Source organism: Euprymna scolopes, chromosome 10 (assembly GCF_053919585.1).
Source record: "Euprymna scolopes isolate OS-2025 chromosome 10, ASM5391958v1, whole genome shotgun sequence".
Classification (NCBI taxonomy): Eukaryota; Metazoa; Mollusca; class Cephalopoda; order Sepiida; family Sepiolidae; genus Euprymna; species Euprymna scolopes.
Window position 1 is genome coordinate 81,401,918 of NC_136491.1, and position 24,126 is coordinate 81,426,043.

The window sequence follows — 24,126 nt, forward strand, 5'->3', positions numbered from 1 at the left end:
TTTAATTAATAGTTTTTGAACCTACAACTTAATTATTATTATCATTATTATTAGTAGTAGTAGTAGTAGTAGTAGTAGTAGTACGTTCTTTATAACACATTTGTATTCAATGGGATTCTAATTAATAAATCGAATTCACTTTCATCCAATAATTTTGGAAACTCTTAGTACTATCAGTAATAGTTGTAATAGTATAATTTCGAAACCTTATCACACCTGGCATTTTAAAGATTCTTCAAGTCAAATAAGTTGCAAATATAGCTTAATAGATTTTGTTTTGTTTGTTTTTTTTTTACACAGGAATCACCACTTATCAAGACCCGAAGCCCACTCGAGGATAAGGATTAAGGGGTATACATTGGTCAATGTGATTATAACGTAGTAAACATAGGTAGTAGAAATTTCGTACATTGGATTACTTTGGACTTGACGGACTGAGCATATAACTCTCTCGCGTTTTTTATTATTTTTTCAGTGGTTGCTGGCGGTGCTGAAAGCGACTTTAGTCTCAGTACATCTATTACGTTGGAAGCAATGGAACAAGTGATTTCTGTGCGCAATGGCAGCAGCACATTCTGGAGAGAACCACGGCTGGCTCTTAGGTTTTTGCTGGAATTTTTTCGAGGGTATGAATCGGTCTATGCCTACAATTGACCATTCCGTCAGGTCTGATACTATAGAGGACACATCCTTTTTAAACATGGAACGTAGAGGTAGATCTGATATAAATGTACGGAAGCTATCCCAGTCAGCTATAAAGTATCGATATACGGTACGATGGAGACGTACGTCTGAGGACCTGTTTCATTTCGTTTTTATCTTAACTGATATAACCGAGTGGTCGGAAGATCCCAGTGTAGACAGAACGGAAGATGAACATAGCTCAGAGCAAGTTGTGGGAAAAAGCTCTAGGAGACTTGCTTGCTGGCCATCAATGTCGGGCACACGGGTGGGTTCGTGAACAATCTGAGTGAGGTCATAAGCAATGGAGAAATCGTGACAGAACCTCCTCTCGTCATCAGTCTTGTTTGAGTGTGTTAACTCTTCCACAATGTGAACATTAACGTCTCCAAACGTGAATGTTTGCTAAAGGATACGCAGACAGATTACTCAATATGTTTTGAAAGATAATAAATAAAATAATAAATAAGACGTTATGAAACTTATAACTAACCGTGACATGTTTATTCCACAATATAAATTCACGCGTTAATCTGGGAGGAGATGATATCCCCCCAAAATATCTCTAATTTCTAATAGAGTTACGGACTTATACTAAGTAAACATTAATAAGTCCCTTCAAATCTTTTTTATGGAGATTAGACAATGCATTGTGGGTGCGTTATCGACAGCTCTGATTACACTCGCTTCTCCTTATTTGTCACTCAGTCCTCATTTTTCAATGAGTGATTTTTCTTACAAAGGGAGGAGAAAAAGCTGTACTCTAGGTTGGCAGTAATTTGTGTGAACAATCGTCAGAGATGTTGGAAATTCCGTTTTAACTGGGCTGACGTTATCCGCCTGGTAGTCAGGGACCCGAACCTTGGATTAACCACCAAAAAGGCTCTCCTATCAGCAGGTGCAAAATACTGTGGCTGTTGTATTGCCATTTGGTGAATGGGTTCTAGACCATGTAGTAGCTTCTGGTGGGTCCTCTCGATGCCATATTAGTGGATAATTTTTACGGCTTTATCTTATCATGTGCTACCAAAAAATACATATTTTTTTTCTTTTTCTCTCTTACTTCCCCGCTCTGCCGTGCTCTAAGCAAGTCTGTCGACCTATTCCACAAATCCCAAAACTCAATCATAGAAGATTTCCAGAAAAAATACTCGAGTAAACCCAGACCTTCAACTTCCAACGTAGACCTCCACTACCATGTCTCATTCTACAACATCACGGGTCTACGTTCTAACCTCCCAGAGGTTCAACTCTATTACAGGAGACTAAACCAGACTAAGCGAAACTGGCATCTCTGGCGACTGTTCACACAAAATACTGCTAACCTAGAATACAGCTTTTTTTTCTCTCTTTGTCAGAAAAAATCACTCATTGAAGAAAATGAGGGCTGAGGAACAAATAAGGAGTAACGAGAGCTGCCGATAACGCATCCACAATGCATTGTCTACTCGCCATTAAGAGAAAAAAGTGATTAAAGGGACTTATTAATATTTACTTAGTATAAGTCCGTAGATCTTCTTCGAAAGTAAAGATATTATTTGACGATACCTTCCCTTCCCATATTAACGCGTAAATTTATATTGTGGAATAAATAGTTAAAAATTTCTTCTATTTTTAATATTCTCGCTACATTTGCATTTTAAGTACTAACAGAAGTAAACTTATAATACATTAAACAGAATAAAATAAAATAAATAAATATAATAAAAGAATTTAGCACAAACCCCGTGGGAATTATCTCGTATTTAAATATTGTCCCAAACATGCAGTCCGAAAAGGGATACTTCACACAGGCGGCATTGAATTTAAAATAAATACATATATTACAATATTTATCTTTCTAGCTTCTTTCAAAGATATTTTTTTCTCTCGTACTTTACCAATAGGTTGTCTTCAACACAATAAAGCTTCTATTCTTTAGAGCCATGTATTCGGGGTGCGTGCTCAGGACAGAGAGAAAGACAGGGGGAGAGGGAAATGGGAGGGGGAAACAATGAACTAATGGTCAGCTACTTGGCTCGTACTGTTTACAGGATTTCTATTTTGTCTTAGTGCGCAAGACTACCATTTTATATTTATACAGAGAAAATAAAACAATAATCCTAAAATAGTGGAAACCGTTTTTTTTTTAATATTCTAGATGAATTTATACAGAAATAAACTTATATTAAACAAAATGAAATAAAATAAATAAATACAGTAAAAGAATTTAGCACAAAACCGGTGCGAATTATCTCGTATTTAAATATTGTCACCAACACGCAATCTGAAAAAGGATACTTGACATAGGCTGCATTGAATTTAGCGTCCATGGTCAGCAACATAATTTTTAAAAATTAAATAAATAGATACATTACTATATTTACCTTTCTAGCTTCTATTCAAAGATATTAAATTATTTTCTCTCGTTTTAGCAAAAGGAACAACACTATTAATATTTTATTTTTTGTAAATAAAGATACGATGCTTACTTGTCTGGTATTGTGCTCTGTTTTACTTATGATGCCGCTTGGTCATTAATATTAATCAATTGATTATATCATGATGTTAAACAGCTTTTCTTGTCATGTCACATTGACAAAATCCTTAAGGCCTATAATAAATAACGAATATGTCATGAACGGATTTCATTACGATCAGGCGCAAACCTATCTTTGCGGAAGCAGCTATCAAAAACCTTAGAATACGAAAAAATCCCTGGTTAGATTGTTCTATACGTTTGTGTTTATATCTTCCCTGATTCATATTGGTTTCATCGGTAGCTTTTGTTAATAATATATGCGAAACAATAGTTATACTCTCGAAATAATTGTTTTTATGTTGAAGACAGAAAAAGAAAAAAGATTAGATTATAGTTCAACTAACATGGATGCTCGGCGTTATCCGGGAATTCTAAATAAAATCCAGAGCTTAAAACTTTTAATTTAGAAATTCTTCGACTATTTTGGAAATACAAAAGAAAATGGTTACTCGTTCTGTCTTAGTATTGTCAAAAAACATTCCGTAACATCTTTTTTAACTCTCTACAAAATGCGTACAATTTGAACACATCTCTCTCAACGGTTGCTCTCTCTCTCTCTCTCTCTCTCTCTCTCTCTCTCTCTCGCTCTTTCGCTCTCTCTCTCTCTCTATCTATATCTATCTATCTACCTAGCTGTCTGTCTGACTCTCCTGCCTGCACTTTCTTTTCGCAACTGTTTCAATATAATATATCTACTATTATATAAAAGCAATGTTGTGTTTCTGTGTGTGTATTCGTTCCCTGTGGACTCCAAAACAGCTGGGTTCATTTTTATGAAATCTCACACGTTCCTGGCAGTGTTCTTAGGTAGGTTTTGTGCCCGATAAATATCGAAAATCGAAGCAATGTCATGAAAGAATGGAGCGGCGATTTTAACGAAAATTAACATCTTACACAGTCTAACATCACAAATACATTTGAGAAGTTTTATTACAACACAAGTCGAAAGGCCCAACATAGAAAATCAGCAGTAGGTTATTTCATATGACAGAGGTGGGGGCGTTCGAAATAATTGTTTCTGTTTAAAGCACAATGATACTAGACTTTTTCATTTAAACTTAAATTCAAGCCATTAATGCTGCATAAATAGTAATAGCAGGCATATGAAATCAACAATAGTTTTTTATACGACAGAGGCGCATTCGAATTGAATGTTTCTGTTTAGAGCACAATTGAAGCATTATACTTTACATGTGTATTTTAAACTTTAGTGCAAGCCATAATATATAAAAATAATTTTATAAAATCAACAGTAGGTTCTCTACAGTGCAATGTAGACTACAATATATCGTGAACTGAGTTACTGTGAGAGGCATGTGAAGATTCCTTCTTATAATTAGAGCAGGAAACTAATGATTAGAAAAAGAAGAAGAAGATTGGAAAAAGAAGAAGAAGAAGAAGAAGAAGAAGAAGATTGGAAAAAGAAGAAGAAGAAGAAGAAGAAGAAGAAGATTGGAAAAAGAAGAAGAAGAAGATTGGAAAAAGAAGAAGATTGGAAAAAGAAGAAGATTGGAAAAAGAAGAAGAAGAAGGAAAAAGTACGCACCTGATTTACATGTTTTAGGGGAAAAAATGAATACACTTTTAGCTCAAAATGATCTCAGTTTATTGTAATCACCGTGTAATTCCTACTGTCTATTTCTACTGGGGGATCATGATTGTCCCGCCCCGAATCCACAGCGCGTGACACGAGATCCGCACAGACGTTGTCTTTCCCCTTTATGTACTGTATGGTGAAATTATAGCCGGCCATACTTAAATCCCACGTCTGTATTTTTCTATTTTGTATTGATGAGATTAATAAATATTCTAATGGTCTGTGATCTGTATAGATGGTGAACTTTGCACTAGGCAAATAGTGATTTAATTTATTCAGGGCATAGTGTATCGCATATGCCTCTTTCTCTATCGTTGACCATCTGGTTTTAGTATTTTACTTTTAAACGATTTTAAAAGCTAATTGAACGCCTTGGTTGCTACAGTTTGAGCGATTGACGAATAGATAAGAAAGGTTAAAAAGTAAACAATTTCAACATATGAATGTATATTTGAACGAAATGACTAAGTTCATCATTTGCCACCCCCACCCACCATTTAGCCCCAAAAGTCCCCAAGACCTTAACGTATTTAAATTTGAGTTCAGCACCATGCGGACCTGCTAAATAGACATACACAGAAAATGTTGGACAAATATGGTAAAATACTCCTAAAAATGGAGTGTTTTTATTTGCTCTTAAAGAGCCCCTGAGCACACCCAATAGTTCTCGCGAAATATAGACACACAAAATTATATAGAAATCAGTTAGTTACAACTTTTCGGAAAGTTTTATAAAAATCCAAGGCATCAATTTTTTTTTTTTAATAAGCACAAAAGTGTCAATTTTAGCCATTTTAAACCGAAAGGCACCCCTAGTTGGGCAACCGGAGTTTCCCGGAAAATCCGGTCTGTTATTTTTTTTTTACTAATATCATGTTTAATGTTTGTGCAAAATTTCCAAAAATTTAAAGCTGTAGTTATTGAGAAAAGTACGGACAGACGAACGAATGAACGGACAAGGGTGAATTTACATGTCCACTCTCCTTTTGTCGGGGTACTAATAAAATTAATAATTTACTACAATAAATTAAAAACCTCTGATATGATTATAATCGATAACTCATCCCCCCCTCGATTGCATTGCTTGATATGACAAACTTCGGATATGAATTATAATGCCTTCTCGAAAACTATGTCTTCGAAAGTAAAGGAGAAATGATATACACGTGTTTGACTATTTCGACATTGTCTGTGCATTGTCCCGAAAACAGTGCTTATTTAACCACCTGACTAATCAACATTTCTGTCTTTTGCCCCAATTTTTGAAAATGTTGGTTGACAACACATCTACACTTGAACAGACTAATAATAAACAAAAACTTAAGATAAAAACTTAATATTACTAATAAATACTAAAAATTTTATATGAATAAAATAAACTCCCCCAATATAGGTAACATCTGGAAATATTTGTAAAGTTATTGAAATATGAAGAAAATATACACATTATTAAAAAAGACAATTTTAAACAATTCATATAAATTGTTCAAAACCAGTAAGATTAATTCATCCTTGACGCTGAATCCGGATGAAGTGGAAAATACTCGAACTTACAAAAAATATGGCGAAAACATCAGCCAGTTCCTGCAAAAAGTAAAGACGGTTCTGTGGAAAACGGAAACAATCCAAGACGTTTAATTTATTTGATGAAATAAGCTTACAAAAAATAACGCTGCTCCTCTCTCTCCCCCCTCTCTCTCTCTCTCTCTCTCTCTCTCTATATATATATATATATATATATATATATATATATGTAGATATAGATATAGATATATATATGTATATATATACATATATATATATATTATATATATATATATGTAGATATAGATATAGATATATATATATGTATATATATACATCCACATACAGTACTGTTTCGCTGTTTCACAGCTCATCATATATTATATATATATACTAGCTGTACTCGGCCACGTGTTGCCGTGGCTCAAATGGTACAAATGGAAAAAAATGCATGTATCTAATATGTTTAATTTTCCAATACTTGTGGATACACAATATTGTTGGTGGTTCCAGATTCAGTGCAGATGAAGAGATTGTCTGGTCTGCCATCTCTATAACACGCAACATATAATTGTCCATGTGAGAAGCAATCAGTGTGTAAATATAAGCCGCACAGTTCCAAAGCTTGTCCCTGTGCTTCGTTGATCGTGATAGCAAATTCCAGTCTAATTGGGAATTGCAATCTCTTAAATTGAAATGGCATGTCTGTAAGGATCATAGAAATGCGCGGAATCAAGCCATCCTCACCTTTGAAAGACCCCGTCAAAATTGTGGCTTCTATTAGGGTAGTCATTAATTTCTTTTACTGAAAGACGTGTGCCATTACAAAGCTGGGTTTGGTTAATATTTTGCAACAGGATGATTGGCACACCAATTTTCAATTGCAGTACATGTGGTGGCATCCCTGGCAAATCTAGCGAATTCAACTATTCTGTTGGATAGTTGACTGCTTCGTCTGCTTCAACAACAGTGTCGACGGAGTTGTATGTGGCTAACTCACCATGAATGTTTAACTTAATAGTATTGTTGAGTTCATGAACATCTTTTTCCTTGGGTGCAAGAATAGATCGTCCACTCAGCCAACCGGAATTTCCATAGTTAATTTTGATGTATGGAAATACATTTTAATCAATTCTTCTTTTGTTGTCACTAAATTACAAAAGTTTTGTGGCAATGAAATTCGTCCTGAGGTAAGATTACCTAGCACTTTTTCATTCCCGATTTCCAGCAATTGATTTGAAAATAACTTTGCTGATTGATCGTTTTGCTGCTTGACACGCATATTTCTAGTCAAATGTAATGTTCTTACATGTCGGCAAAAAGTGGAATATTTGAGGCAAGCATTTATTTCATCTGCTGGTGTTGATCGAGGAATTATAGGCAATGTTTGTCTGAAATCTCCAGCTAGCAATAGTACGGCATTCTCAAAGCGTCGGTTATTTCCACGCAAGTCTTGCAATGATCGATGAAGAGCCTTCAGTGATTTATGTGTGCCATTGTGCATTCATCCAAAATAATAAGTTTACATTTCTGCAATAACTTTCCAATACTCGATGTTTTGGAAACGTTGCACATGGAAGTTTCCATAAATTGAATTTTTAATAGTAATTTTTAAGCCGAATGAGCAGTTCTTCAACCTGGCAGTAATGTTGCAGCTATTCCAGATGATGCAAGAGCTAAGGCTATGTCAGAATGTGATCGAATGGTTGGCAAAATTAATTTAATTAAGAAGGTATTACCAGTTCGCTTTGGTGCATCTAAGAAAAAATGTCTCCCACCTCATTATTGACAGTTTATTGTAACCTTTGTTGTAAATGTCTTTTTATTCATGTGTTAGTTTTTAATATTTGAATGAATGTACAACAAAAGATCATCTGTGTTGTAAGTTTGTTCCCGACGCAATTCTACATCAAACAAAGTCACAGCAGATCGATTCGGTGATGTCATTCCCAATTGAGTGAGAACTTTGCAATGTCTAAGCAAAAATTTTCAATGAGTATCAATGCCTCATTATAGATTTCTGTTGTAAAATCCAGGTAGGTATTTGTATTTTCATTGCGTCTTCGGTCATGACAGATTTATATTTCTCCCATAAATTTATTCGAGGTGAAGGGGAGCAAGTTGTCAATATGATGGCAAACAATGCACGAATTTGAATCGGATGCGATGTGTTATTATTTGTGCATCATTACTGCATTCATCCCAATGTCCGTCATTTTCCAATAAATTCAGAGCTTGACATGCACTGCGAAAAGTGGCATGTGTAACACCATTGACAATTTTTTATTGTTAGAAAAACTTTGGACCAGGGACATTTATCAACAGCATGCGAAGAAAGAAATATCCAGCTTGTTTGGGATGAATAGTATACAGTCGGCTTATTGTGTTTTCTTTGAATATTCCAGGGTGTCCGTCTACTCTATCTCTTCGTTTGTGTCGTTCAAATAATTTTCTACTCCTATCCCATGTGTAATACATGGGCACTTCTGAATAGAGCAGTGTTGATGCAAAGGCGTCATTTTGACTTAACGTGAAAAAAGCCGTTAATGTTGTCGCCAGTGGATTAAGAGCTATCTGTTGCACATTTGAACATGTAAAGTAAACGCGTTGTCCATTTTCTAAATGTACTGATAAGTGAACAATTTCGGGATTTCGTTCATGTATGGGAAATGAAAGAATTCGCCATACAACTTCATTACTGCTTATGTATCTTCCAGCTTGAAACTGTGCAATTTTATCGAAATGTATCCGTGCATTCCTATAATTTCTTTGAGTTTCCAAACCAAAAACTGCCTTTATTCACATACTTGCAAATGTATTTTATGGACTTAACAGAGTTACAGTATTCCACATTAATGTGCGATTTGTAGGCTTTTGATAGCAAAGGTGAATATGGAACAACCCACCGGTTTTCGACTTCAATGTCACCATTTCGCATTCGTATGATTGCTAATTTACCGCAGTTTTCTACTGACCTTCTTCTGTATAAAGGATATCCATCATTTCCTGTAACCGTGTCTGATAGTAATCCCCGTGGATATCTCTTAGAGTATTTTCCATCTTTCATGCATGGTGAATTTGGATTTAATATACCACAAGGTTCATGTATCATATTTTTTTGCCACAACTTCATGCAACTTTTTTAACAATGTCAGCACCAGGTATTTCAGCACATATTACATTGTCGATTTCATTTGGACTGATTTTTTTTATAGAGCCAGATCAGTATGTGTGAATGTGTGAATGTGGTAATCATTTCTTTTACCATTCCACCGAATACATCCAGCAGCACGCAGACCCAAATACTTTAACAATGAAAACTATTAGCGATTTCAGCTTTTGTCTGAAAACACGTGCTGTAATTTTATGCCTATCCACTGAAGTAATAGTTGTTGCATATCCAGGAAGTAATAGGTGTTGTATATCATCCGAAGCAGGATTGCATGTGAATATAATGAATAGGTTAGGGCGGTCATACTGACGAACATACACAGAAGAATCTTGAGTGTACTCATGCATATGACGTGGACTACCTAAATATGAAGATGGAAGAAATCGTTAGTCTTCTAACGTTGGTTTTTATTACCATCAATTTCAACTGCATCTCGCAAATGAACATATTCTTCAGAGCGAAGTTTGGACTGGTCCAAACGGATGAATAGCAAACGTTTAGATTCAATTTTTGCGTACATGTCTATGATGTACTGGTGGAATAATTGGCGGCATTTCAGAATGCAATTGGTTTAACTTATATATATATGTATATATATATATATATATATATATATATATATATATATATTAAAGGAAATATGATTAAAGAGAACAAGAAGCTTCTATTTAAGTATACCTTTATTTATTTTTTATTTTTAGTTTTTATCTTTTTTTATGTAGGAATCGAAATTGTTACTGACACTAGCCACTGACTGGCCCATTCCCCGTAGTGTATCTAGCAGCCACTGACACCTATCTGCTATTACTAAAATGTCCCACTATCCGTCTATCTTACCAGTGTCCACTTACCCCCGCTGAGGATGCCTGTTCGAATCGGTGAAAACGTTACCAGTAAGACTTATATATTTATACTAACAATTTAGACTCTAACACAAAATAATTAATAAGAATGGAAAAATAAATAAAAAGTGCATAATCAAACAGAAGCTTTCTGTTCTCTTTAATAATGTTTGTTGAAATAAAAATACACACAATTCTAATTATATATATATATATATATATATATATATATATATATATATATATATATATATACTGTGATTGGACAAAATATTGAGAACAACTTGTAAATTTTACATCAATTAAAAACAATAAAAAATTGAAAGAAACTACGAAAATATTGGTTTGATTTTTGTATCATTCATGTAATCGTTAACCTTAATGTATCGGTTAAATTTATTTTATATCAGACAATGAATATTAGTAAGAAAAAGTATAATGAAAGCTTTATTAGTTTTCCAAAAAGGGCAAATTGTTGGTGTCCTGTCGATGTGCTATTGTAACGAAATAAGCTCGCATGCTTACTGTATAGAGATAACCTTTCTTGAATGTGATAACAGCCTATGAAAAAGAAAATAAAGCATCTTCCGCTAAACAAAATTAGAAAACCAAGGTTCTCAGAAAGAGATCGTAGAGCCCTTGTAAGGGTCGTGAGGAGACGACACAAAACCACGGCACCCAAAATCATAACAGAGTTTAATCAATCAACGAGATTATCCGGCTTCAACAAAAACTGTTCGGCGAGAACTTTACACGATTAGATTTATATAGGAAAGCTGCCACCAGAAAACCACTGCTCCAAGGTGTTTCCATTATTTTATCGAACACTTGTATATACATATTGTTATTTACCCCAATAACTGGCCCGCCCATGCCCCATACCGGATCTTTCAGCTACTGACACCCATCTGTTATTACTAAAACTTTCCACTATCCGTCTTTCTCGCCAATGTTCCATTTACCTTCGCTGGAGACGTCGGTTCGAATCGGTATGCTTTTTTAAACGATATTAAGATTAACGTCTCCGTCTCTTAGAAAGTCGCCCATTTTTTATTTGGACGTGTTCTTTAGTTATTTATGTATTATTTTTTTAAAACAGTAATCTACGGACACGCGTGTTTCATATATCTAATCCTCTTCGTCGTAGCTTGACTGTTGTTAGAGTTCGAACCTTGGACCTTACTTCTTCGGGGTTTTTTTTATCGTTTATCTGTTTACGTAGTTTTGTTGTTGATTTTTTAAACGATATTGTCGGAAATGTATCCTCTTTCAGATGAATTCGACGCGAAAGTAACTAGCCTGAAAAAATAAAAGGATGAAATAAAGGGGGGGGTAAAGAATAAGATATAAAGATCTTGTTTTAAAACGAAGAAAATATTTTATTTACAATGAAGTTAGTTGCAATTTTTCTGGAAACAACATATAAAGCAAAAACAACGCTGGTTCTTATATTGAAATCAATGACCGAATACAATTTAATTCAAATAGTAGTTCCTAATCTCTCTCTCATATGCAATACATTTTGGGAACATACTCAAAAATTGATGGCGATCAGGCACTAAGTATAAGATGGTCCTGAGCGCCTCAGAAACACCCCAGGACAAATCGATCTTGACTTTGATAGCTCTTGCAAAACTGCAGGAAACTACATTGAGGCAGATCTTCAAAAAACATTTAAACACAATAACACCTGCATGTGACTCCAAAAAAGGAAGCATCCTACTTAAAGGGGCAACTTCATACAATGAAGGTTCTGCAAGTGATCTCTGCACAACATATCCTACACTCTCGTAGGAACTCGGAGAAGCTGAACTACACACCATGTAGTCAGCAAATTTGACAGGATCCATAATGGGATTCTTTATCGAGTTACACTCAACATGAATCTGGATGCCCCAGTCCAACTTGCGTTTCCGTAACTCTTCCAAAACCATTCTCCTCCTGGTTTTTACATGTTGAGAGGTGGATATCGTACTTTCTGCCCTATACCCTTGATGGGGAATTTCTCTCCTAGTGCTAACATAACACTTAAAGAAGTACACAAAACTTGCAGTTTCACACAGAATTTACTCCTGTCCTTTAATCACTGGCTATTGTCAGAACGACATGAGCTGAGTAATACTTCACCGTCATGACTAAGTTTCTAAGTATTCTGACCAGGTTGTGGTAGATAACCACATATGCGAGTTTTCGAACTCATATTGTTAGAGGGTAAAACAATCCCAACATTCCATAGAAATTGTTCCATGAATTTCACTATATTCAAGTGATTCATGCCCACGCTTAACAAGTTGTGGGCTCGACTGGTATCATTCATGATACCTGGGAAGTTTACTCCTAATACATTTTTTCTTTAAAATATCACTGGCAAACTGCCCGCCAGAAAAATCAAACTTCAGCACGTGACTACGCAGATCTTCTGAAGTGGCATTTGCAACACTGTTTTCAGACTGTGATGCAGTATTTCCCAAGCCAAACTTGCCAGCACTCAGCAAACATCTTCAGAGTCTGGACATTTGGGCTTAGTAGTTGGTAACTCGCCAAGCATCTCCTTAGGGATTTCGAATATCACAGGGTCGCAAAATGAATCACACTCCACACCATCAGCTAACCTCGAGAGAATCAATCGAACCTGGGACGAGAACACTACAACATTAACAGCATCCGCTTCTACAAGCGAACAATCCACATCCTCACGAAGGAACGATCACCCAACAACTCAGTTATATTATCTACCGATGATAACCATTCATCAACATCGGCTTTCATTGTCATAAAGTAAGGCTTTGGTAATCCCCTCTGCAAACGCAATAAATCTAAGACGACGATAATCCTCCCTAAATAAAACTTTCGTTTCCTTACAAGGAATCTGGAAGAACGGGAAGCGTTTGTTTTTGTTTTTTTTTTCAAAAATATGGACTAAATCCAAACAAATACAAAAAAACAGGCGTTCAAATATTATACACAAAAAAAAATGCACACACAAGGCTTACAAAGGTATTTGCATAAAATTCCTTCCTCATAGAACAAAATGAAACAAGACCAGTACAGTACACTGAGCAGTGAAGATATCAAGGGATACAATTCCCAGTTACAAATTAAAAAGGTCACTATGGCTCAAAATTAAAATTAAGTGGGTTTTAAATTAATTCAAACTTCTATATGGAAGTTAATTGACTGGAAATGAAGAATAACGTTTAACACTCTTTATAGCAATATCTTCACTGAAATGCAACCTAGGAAAAGAGTGGGAAGAGAGTTTAAATATACAATTACGTCGGGGGAGAGTACATGCCACTAATGTCACATGTGTATCTTCGAATGAATTGAAATAACCAAATGTAAATACGGGCTAGGGTAACTTGTTTTTTCAAAAACTCTTAGTATAACACAGTCCGGTAAGCAAATGGGTATGAACTCACAATTGAAAATTATCATAAATATCTTCAACGTATAAGAAATCCTTTTTTACAATAAAATACGAAACTAATCACACACATGCGAATTCAACAAGTTTTAGGTAAAGTAGACTTTAATGCATATTTGTAATAATATCGTCTGGTTAATTCACAACACAGAGACATTTAGTACATGTGAGAGACGCATGCGTTCATTATAAATCCAAACAGTGGGGTATATAATTATTTCTTTTTTTAATATATTGGGGGAAAATACGTACACATAACTAACACCGGTTTCGGACACAGCGTCCCTATTAACCTGGCTCCTCACGAGGGCATAGATGAAGGTCGGTTCGTAAAAGAGGAAAATCCAGCTTCCAAATAAATATCGAACACGCTGGATTAGGACGAAAAATAAAATTACCTCAGTCTAGCAGGATCTCTTTCACTGAATAGGGAGATAAAATGCTATAGTTTCTCCCAAACGTAGAACGCAATACCCGTGGAATTTCAACTAATGAAAGTAAACTGTAATTTATAATCCGGAAGAGAGTTACGAAAGTTACAACTTCAATTCTAAAAGGGAGAACATGGAAAGTATAAACGTATTGCTTAACCTTTTTATTAGGAAAAATATATACGAAAAATAGTGAGCTATACTAGACGTACGTAAAATATATTAGAAAGATATAAATAAAGACATTAGACGTACATAAAAATGCGTAATTCGGAAATAAACTTAATATAACCATTCCAATCTCCGTACAGACGTATTGTTAAATTCGGGAATTTTAGTTAGGCGAAAGTTGAATGTTCGAAACACACAGAATTACATTACAAGTCTTAACTCAATGAAGATAGTAGTCGTCGAATCTTTTAAGGGGACGTTAAAAGACAGTCTAAGTTACAAGTTAACAATGTGAGAAGGGAAGAAGGGAAAGGAATCAATAAAGCAGGCGTTGGGGACGGCGAAGTAACAGAAAGAGAATTAAACACGTTTCGAAATAACGTTTCATACAGTGCGAATAGTAACTTAGTTCGCTGATTTTATTCGAAATAACAGACCACTTAATTTGAAAAGCATTCCAAAAGAAGGGAACATTAAATTTGTAAAATGTTTTTAAATAAAATCAGAAAATTTCCACTACTTTTAAATAAAGCGACAAAGATTAGGAAAATGCTTCCAAATAACGGAAGAAAACTTGCAAAATGACCCCAAATAAAAGTAGCAAACCTACAATATGCTCCTAAATAAGGGAAAACAAATTTTCTAAAATACTTCTAAAGAAAGATAATTAAAACGTATCTCAATGAGAAAAGGATACACTTAATTTTCAAAGTGTCCCAAATAAGGGAACGAAAAATTTGCAAAATGTCGGAAATTTATCCTTTTTCAGATAAATTCGCCGCGAAAATAACTAGCCTGAAAAAAATAATAAAATAATGAAATACAAAGGGGGGGGGGGTAAAGAAAAATATAAAGGTCTTGTTTCAAAATGAAGAAGTGATTTTATTTACAATAAAGTTGGTTGCAAATTTTTCCCTTTGCGGGCATTAAATTCAAAAACAAAGAACGCCAAAGTAACAAGATATAATGTAAAAAACGCTGGTTCTTATATTGAAAATGTCGTATCCATAAACGAATACAATATAATTCAAAGAGTAGTTCCTAATCACACTCTCATATGCAATAAATTTTAGGAACGTCTTCACAAATTGATGACGATCAGGCACGTGCTTTTTCTTTTTTTCTCAATTTAAAGTCCTTTAAAGTTTTACACTCCTTCAAAATACGTGCAAACCGTAGCCACGTAAAGTCTTTAGAAGTACGCCTCGTCGCGTCCCAGTGTTCTGTTTCCGGGTATTCGTCTTTGAAGGAAGGCTTGTCAAAATTCCATATCTGCGCCGGGCAATGAATTTACGTCCACTCTCCATGTCGTTGGAATCCAAAAGAGGTCGAATTTCGCGCTGGGCTCGTGACGTCATCAAGGAGCTAGCATTGCTCTCTTTTTTAATTAAAGGGATTTTCGTACGAACCCAAAATATACGAAACTAAGAATCAGGAAAGATACGAAATACAGAAAATCAAATATAAGAACCAGGATAAAAATATAATAGATGTTTAAACAGATGGATGCATAATTATTGGTACAAAAAAATTCCAACAATATTAAGGTTAACGTCTCCGCCTCGAGGACCGGTGTTTTTCTTAGAAAGTCGCCCATTTTTTTTTATTTTTACGTGTTTTTTATTTATTTATTATTTTAAAAAAGAGTAATCTACGGACACGCGTGTTTCGGAGCCCTAATCCTCTTCAGCGTAGCTTTACTGTTGTTAGGATTCGAACCTTGGATCTATATATATATATATATATATATATATATATATATATATATATATATATATATATATATATATATATATATATATATATATATAAGAGTTAATAAAAGATGTTAAAAAATACTTATACAAAAATTAAAAACGTATTTAATTTCCAAAAACACAAAAACACAAAAGATGTGGATTATCCTTAATTTGTGGAGTTTTGAAAGAAATATTTTTTCTCATCAGAGGGGAGGAATTAGCAAAATCAGATTTTGCTTATAAAGTATTTAATGAAAGTGCAAGTGAGCTATAGGGAGCACTCGCTAAAAGTTTTAAAAAAAAACAGTGAAACAGGGGTAATGAGTAAAAGACGAAAAATGATTTCACGTGAATGGATGTTCGGTTGTAGAGTGGAAGATCCAAGGACGTTAAAATACAAGCGTTCGTAAAATTGGAATATCCAGGGGTAAAGTATCCAAATGCATCCCGATACTGTGAGCTATTTTGAGATCATCCTTAAAACATAATTCTGTGAAATAATTTACAAATGAGCATAAGAAAAAAAATTAGTTCAATATATTATTATAAAAAAATAAATTGTGCGGAGAATGGATAAGTGAGGGGTTTTCAATCACGCTACTGCCGAGGCTAATTAATTTATAAATATTAAGTCTTTAATATTTATAATATATCTTAAGTTTACTATTTTAGATTATCTTTGTAAATTTAATTGTAATTCTTTTTTCATATATATATATATGTGTATATATATCCCGCGTTTTAACATCCTTTTTATCTGGGTCAGTTTGACATTTGCTTTTCTATCTTATATTTAATTCTATCACCTTTTAATTTTTCCCTCTTCTTCTTCCCTGATCTTTCTTATTATGTCTCGGCAGTCGTGTGAAAAGCATATCTTATTTTTCTTTTATTAAAATTATTGGAATTTTCCCCTTTTCTTTTCTTTGTACATATTTGTGAATTATTTCATGGATTTCGGCCTTTTCGATTATTTTGGACCATCTTCCAATTACGTGATTTCCTTGGATTTTACTTGTGCAAATGGAAACTCAATTAACTTTCTTGGAATTATATTTTTGGATTTTACCGTCATTGGATTATTTACCTTTCACCAGACTATCCATTCACGTGTAATCACCTTTTTCTTCACCATATTCCCTCTGCTTCACTTTCTGTTATCAAGTAAGATCTTTGACTTACTTGCAGTTTCATCAAATACTTTTGTATGCAAAATCCGATCCCGCATTTTGCTAATTCCTACCTCTGATGAGAAGGAAAGTATTTTTTTCGAAACTCCGCGGATTAAGGACTATCCATTTATCAAGTGTTTTCTTTTCAGATTAAATGTGTTTAACTCTTTTTTAAAGTGTTTTTAACATGTTTTATTAACTGTTTGTTCTTATATATATATATATATATATATATATATATATATATATATACACATGTGTTTAACTCTTTTTTAAAGTGTTTTTTAACATTTTTTTATTAATTATTTGTTCTTATATATATATATATATATATATATATATATATATATATATATATATATATATATATATATACATACACTTTCAATTTGTTTTTACATAAGCAGTAATTTGTTGCTACACAGTCATAGGCATGTTTCGGTCTTCTAGTATTAAATAACTATTGACCTCATCAGGCAACAATGCTTATATTCAAAAGCGGAATTCTAAATGTATTTAGCATTCCGCTTTTGAATATAAGCGTTGTTGCCTGATGAGGTCATGCTCATGAGTGTGTAGCAACAAATTACTACTTATGTAAAGACAAATTGAAAGTATAACTTGCTCTCTTGTATCACCCTGGTTATATTTTACCTTACCTTTGAAAAATAGCAACCTCAAATGACACGCTATCAAATTAGTCGACCAAAAAAATTGAACATTGCAGTTAGATAGACGTAAAACTTAATAGATGCACGCAATAGTCGGATTTTGATGATACTTAGCAGGCAGGAGTGGAAGAACATACATATTGGTGACGCCTTTATCGCTTTTGACATTTTGAAAGACAAAAATCTATTGTATTTTCGTCATATGTAGAGAAAGGGTACATAACAACAGCTATGATACTGCCAGTGTCAGGTGTGCAAGTGAAGTGTATGTGTAAAATAAGACTGACCGCATTTCATAGTTAATAAAGAAATTCAACGAAACTTTCAACCGCCTCAAATGTAGCATGCTTGCACAAGAAGCGGGGGCTATATTCATACTTACGTGACCTGAATCTGGCCATTAGCTGTCAATTTAACTATGAGAGACACAATTTCGGCGAGGCTATTATCGATCAGCTAATATAAAAGTGGGGGGGCTCAACGGAAATGCGATGAGCAGACTTGAAAGCGCCAGACACAATGCGTTAGGATTAGCATATATATATATATATATATATATATATATTATATCTATATATATATTATATATGTATATATATATATATATATATATATATATATATATATATATATATATATATATATATACACACACATACACGACCATTCAATGCTAACCATTGACAAAATTGATTTGAACAGCAAAATCATGTGGGTATTTTTTCTATTTTTCGACGTAGTGATCGTATTTCCTTCAATTCGACCCTCTCTAATCTTCAACTAATCAAATATGTCTGGTTTTCACTGAGAGTTTAGACACACTTAATTTTAAAGTTAGGTGCTTGTTCGCTATTTTCGACAATCTTATTGTAAAATATATTCTGTTTCTACGGTTGATATTTTCTCTTTTAATATTTCAAATTTCACTTTCTCACTAGTTGGTTGGTTGTTTTTGTTTTACGACATATCAACCCTTTTCAGGTTATTTAGTGTCGAATCCAGTTATTTGAAGAATATTTTTTTAATAGAATTTTTTTTAAATCGGTTTCTATTTAACCCATAGTTGGGACCCTAACAGGTACTACCACTCCGGGTCAGAGTGGACCTGGGAGCAATGGCAATTAAGGGGTGGCTCCACACTCCCCAAAGCCCGCAAGCTGGGGCCTCACCATCGGATATAGTTTGTAAGGTCATATCCAGGACCACTTTCTCACTAAGATACAATCTAAATTGGTTGTCTAAAATATATGCACTTTATTTAATCCATTAAAATAGTGTTCCACTTAAAAACTGGATAAACTCCACTATATTAGTTTACAAAAATGATTGTGCTATATCTATATCTTTATATAAAACTAGCAAGCGGGCCTCATTGCCGGCCGTAAAATACGTTAAAATAAATTATTATCGAGTGCTTCAAACAGTGAATTCCTTTTTATTACACGCGCGTTCGACAGACGCGAAAAAGCTGTAATCAAACATTATTTTGACTTCACTCCAAACATCTCAAATAATCTTAGAAATCAACATCATCACTGTGGCATATAAAAGGAAAGAAAAAACAAAAGAACAACTGTCCGATTTTCTGAAGATAAATATTTTACTATTCAAAAATTTGAAAAAAAATTCAATTTTATTTTTAGTAAATAACAATATTTGTAAAAAATAAAACAACTTCACTTACAATTAAATATAACGTTTAAATAGATTTTTATTTATGCAGATTTCGTATTAAATCTCGTATAGTAAACTTTCTATTGATATATGGCACTGGTTTCAAAAATAAAATTTAAAAAAAATTTGGGTGCCATCAGTTAGAATTGAACCAAAGCATTTGGCGCAGTTCCTCGCGTTTTAGCTAACCTGACAGACGGATGACGCTTTAAAATTAAACCACCTTTAACTATGATTAGTTTTACGCATGCGAAGATTAATACAAATATGTCAGCAAGTTTAAATGTACATTTTTCATTTCAACTTGCCGACATACTCTATACACGTTCTTCATCCATCCAAACAAAGATTTTACTCGTAATAGATCATTCTTTGTGTATCCTTACGATTTACTGTTAATTGCAGTGTTATGTAACAAGTAGGTTAAGAGTGTATCATTTAAATAGTTACATACAGATAGACAGACGGACGCGCGTACTTCTTTCTGTTTTATTTATATAGATGGAATTTAGGGGTTGTAGTTTACTCTTTGTGTCATTAGGATTTTCACCTGGGTATCTTATATATTAGTAGATAGGTTTTCTGTTAAACAATTATTTTGTAAATGGCAATTGTCGCTTTATTAATTTTTCTTGTTTATTTTCATTAGTCTTTGTTTTCTTTATTTTTTCATAAATGTTTTAATTATTTACTCACTAAAACTTTTCAAACTAGTTATCAATAGGGATATGACAACAGCATATTCTTTTCATTGTTCTTACTCTCGAGTATATATCCGACACAGACACGATTAAGCTACCGAGGATTACATCACTCTACATAAAAACATATACGATATCAATGGATATATACCTGAGAACCAAAACAAGAAAAAGAATATGCTGTTGTCATAGCCCTAGTTATTGCCAATGATTACTGATTTGCAACGACAAATCATATGTTCCGGAAATATTTGTGACAAAACGTCTTCCAAAATTTCAAGTCTTGGACCTTTCTAAGTTCAGAAAATACATACAACGAAGCTTTCATAAAAGAAATCCAACGAAGTCTTTCAATAACCGTTGCGATTATTTTGCAATTTCGATCAGCCGTTTACCATTGATTTCTACCTGATAACGAATTTTAAGGCATTTGAGTCATAATAAATAAAATACTGCAATATTTTATCTAATGAAGCTACTCAGGATTGTCCCTTTCTTTGATCTTTCCATTCTTAACCCTTTATGACCATGTGCTACAAATCGAGTCTTCTACAGCAAACTATTTCTTAGGGAAATATGTCATTCAAATCATCTAGATTTTATTTCCCTTGGATTTGTGAGTGTTTACATATTTTTGTTCTATTTCTGTTCAACTTACCTTTGTTTTATTAATGTTACATGGTTATGTGGATTGGTTTCCACACTCGGTGATTTTCCTTGATAGTCCAGCTGCTTTCTTTAATCGCGTGTATTGTATAGCATCAAGTGTTCATTTGACTCAAATTTCTACTAGCTTTTGTTTTCCTGGAAGTTTCTCAAAATTATTCCTAGTGCGCTTACAATTATTGGTATTACACTAATTTTCTTGCCTAACATGTTACCTGAAGCTCTTTTTTAAGTTCAATGTATTTGCTTAGTTTTTTTTTTCTGTATTTTTATTTAAACACTGTGAATTACTAAGACCACGAAATCTTCGATTTAGCAGGGATTTTTATTATAATAATGCCAAATCGCCATTTTGGGGAGTCAATTTCCCTTTTGTATGTTTTTGAATGAGTATAGCCAATTATTATTATTATTATTATTATTATTATTATTATTATTATTATTATTATAATAGTTAGTTTTTTCTACTATTTGTATATTTGTTGTTGTGGTTTATGTAGAGAAACAACTATCACTACAAATAAGCTTTGCATTGTCTCCTAGCAGTGGTGATTAAAGGAAAAATAGGATATTTGGTTGGCTGCGTTCAAAACAGCACCTGTATCGCTCGCAGTCAGTAAATATTATGCTCTCCTAAAAGTGGTTGTTTTTTTTTTATTTCCAAAACAAAACCACATAACTTTATATATATATATATGTGTGTGTGTGTGTGTGTGTGTGTGTGTGTGTGTGTGTGTGTGTGTGTGTGTGTGTTATTTGTTTTTACTTTTACGGTACGTTTTGAATAAATTCAATTGTTTATACGAAAGTGCATTTTTACCTAAATGCGAGTTGGGAGTAATTTTCCCTTTTTACGAATTCTGTACCCCCAAATGGGGATCGGCGTATATATTGTTTTTTTTTTTTTAAATATAATTATCCACTGACACGTGTTTCGTCGTCTACGACTTATCAGAGTGGCTGAATCTCTCTCCCTCTCTCATTATCTCTCTATCTTTATATATATATATATATGTATATATATGTGTGTGCGTGTGTGTGTGTGTGTTTATATGTATGTATATATATATATGTGTGTGTTTGTGTGTGTGTGTGTGTGTGTGTGCGCGCTCGCGCGCGCGTGTGTGTGTGTGTGTGTGTGTGTGTGTGTGTGTGTGTGTGTGTGTGTGTGTGGTGTTGTTGATGAAACTGTACATGAAATTAAGCTGCAAAAAGCTTCTGCATTTCATCCTTGTAAAGAAATCGTTATGTTAAGATGCGTGGAATTCCTATTACCGTGCGTTCTCTATATACATGCGGTGTTTTGTTTAGCTGACTTTTCAAATTCATTCAGATTCATTGTCATTCCCGCCCAATCTTTAATTTTTCCATTAGCTAATTTCAGGGCTTCTCTCTGAGAAATGTTTTGATGACTTTTACTTCATCTTCTTTAATTCTATTTTGTAAAGGGGTAGTGCACCATTTTTCTGAATGCTCCGTATTAATATTTCACCGTATTTTTATACGCGCTTGCTTAGAGTATTTTTTAAATTTCTTTAGATAGTGGATTAATTCGTTTTTTTCATCTAATTATTTTATTTTATTTATCATATGCATTGTTATACTAAAATAATATTTACTCTGTGCACATAGTTGGTTGTTATTTTCAGTTCTACATTTTAAATAGTTTCGGGCCCATTTTCAGTCTAGAATTTCAAATTTCTCATTTATACATAATCTAGATGGGTTGTCTAAATTTTTACATACACTGGCCTGTTATATTACTTTCCACTCTAAACGTGTCCAATATATATATATATATATATATATATATATATATATATATATATATATATATATATATATATAACTCTTTGGGTCGAGCACTGTCGCAAATATATATTCACTCGATGCTTTGTTTGGCTATTAAGCGAAGCTCACTCTCGGTTTGTTTGTGAACAAACTAGCAGTTCGAGCACTGTGAAGCGATATGCAAGTGCTTCTTTAATATACACTTGATGAGGGACATTTGCGGGTACAAATTCGTAGTCTTGTAGGTAGAGCTTTCGACTGTCAGCTCGATGGTTGTAGGTTCGATCCACGGCTTGGGAAAGGTGCTTGTCTAGCCTCACTGATGAGTTATGATGATACGAAACATTACTGTATGCGGATGACTATATATATATATATATATATATATATATATGTGTGTGTGTGTTTATGCATATGTATATATAAGTATATATATATAAGTATATGTATATATATATATATATATATATATGAATATGTGTTGTATATAATAAGATTATGTTGCAAAGTTCTTTTTTGTAAATTAACAAAAATCAAGCAATTCAAGAGTAGTAGTTAAATGTTTATATGAGTAGACGTTTGAAGATAATGTTGGCGGACACTGATCCCATGAACCGGGGAGTATAACTACCGACTATCAACTAAGTGGTTTTAGGTTCGATCCCTGGCTCGAAATAGATGTCAGTCAAGCCGCGCTGAAGAGCTGTAATACAGCGCAACAATCTCTCTGTAGAGGAATCATTGATTAACATCTCTTAGAAACATCTTTTAAAATAATTTAAGATTTTGAATAAGCAGACAAAAATTATTAGAAAACATATAAAGATTCAAATCTATATAATTATAAAACTCAGTGGACCGTGCCCCCTTGCTTGAATGTTATCTTTGACGATCCGGCGATCCAATTAAAAAAAAAATTATAACAGGTTAATATGCGCGTGTATATATATATATATATATATATATATATATATATATATATATATATATATAAACAACTATATATACATATTCCAAAGACGAACCAGTGTGTGTGTGTATGTGTGTGTGTGTGCGTGTACATCAAGAAGTAAATATTAAGTTTTCAACCAAAAGCTACTGTAAACTAAAAGTAAATAATAATATCAATACTTATATAATAATAATCCCAAACAAAAAAAAAAGACAGTAAATAGAGTTTGTCATAAGATAACACAATTTAAGACTGTAAATTATAATTTACTAGAATTTATTGTTGGGCAGGATACTCAAAAAGAAGTATTAAAATCCGCGGAGTTTCAAAGAATTCGTTCTGCTCATCACAGGAAAAATATTAACAAATGAATTGTATAGTGAAGCTATGAATTT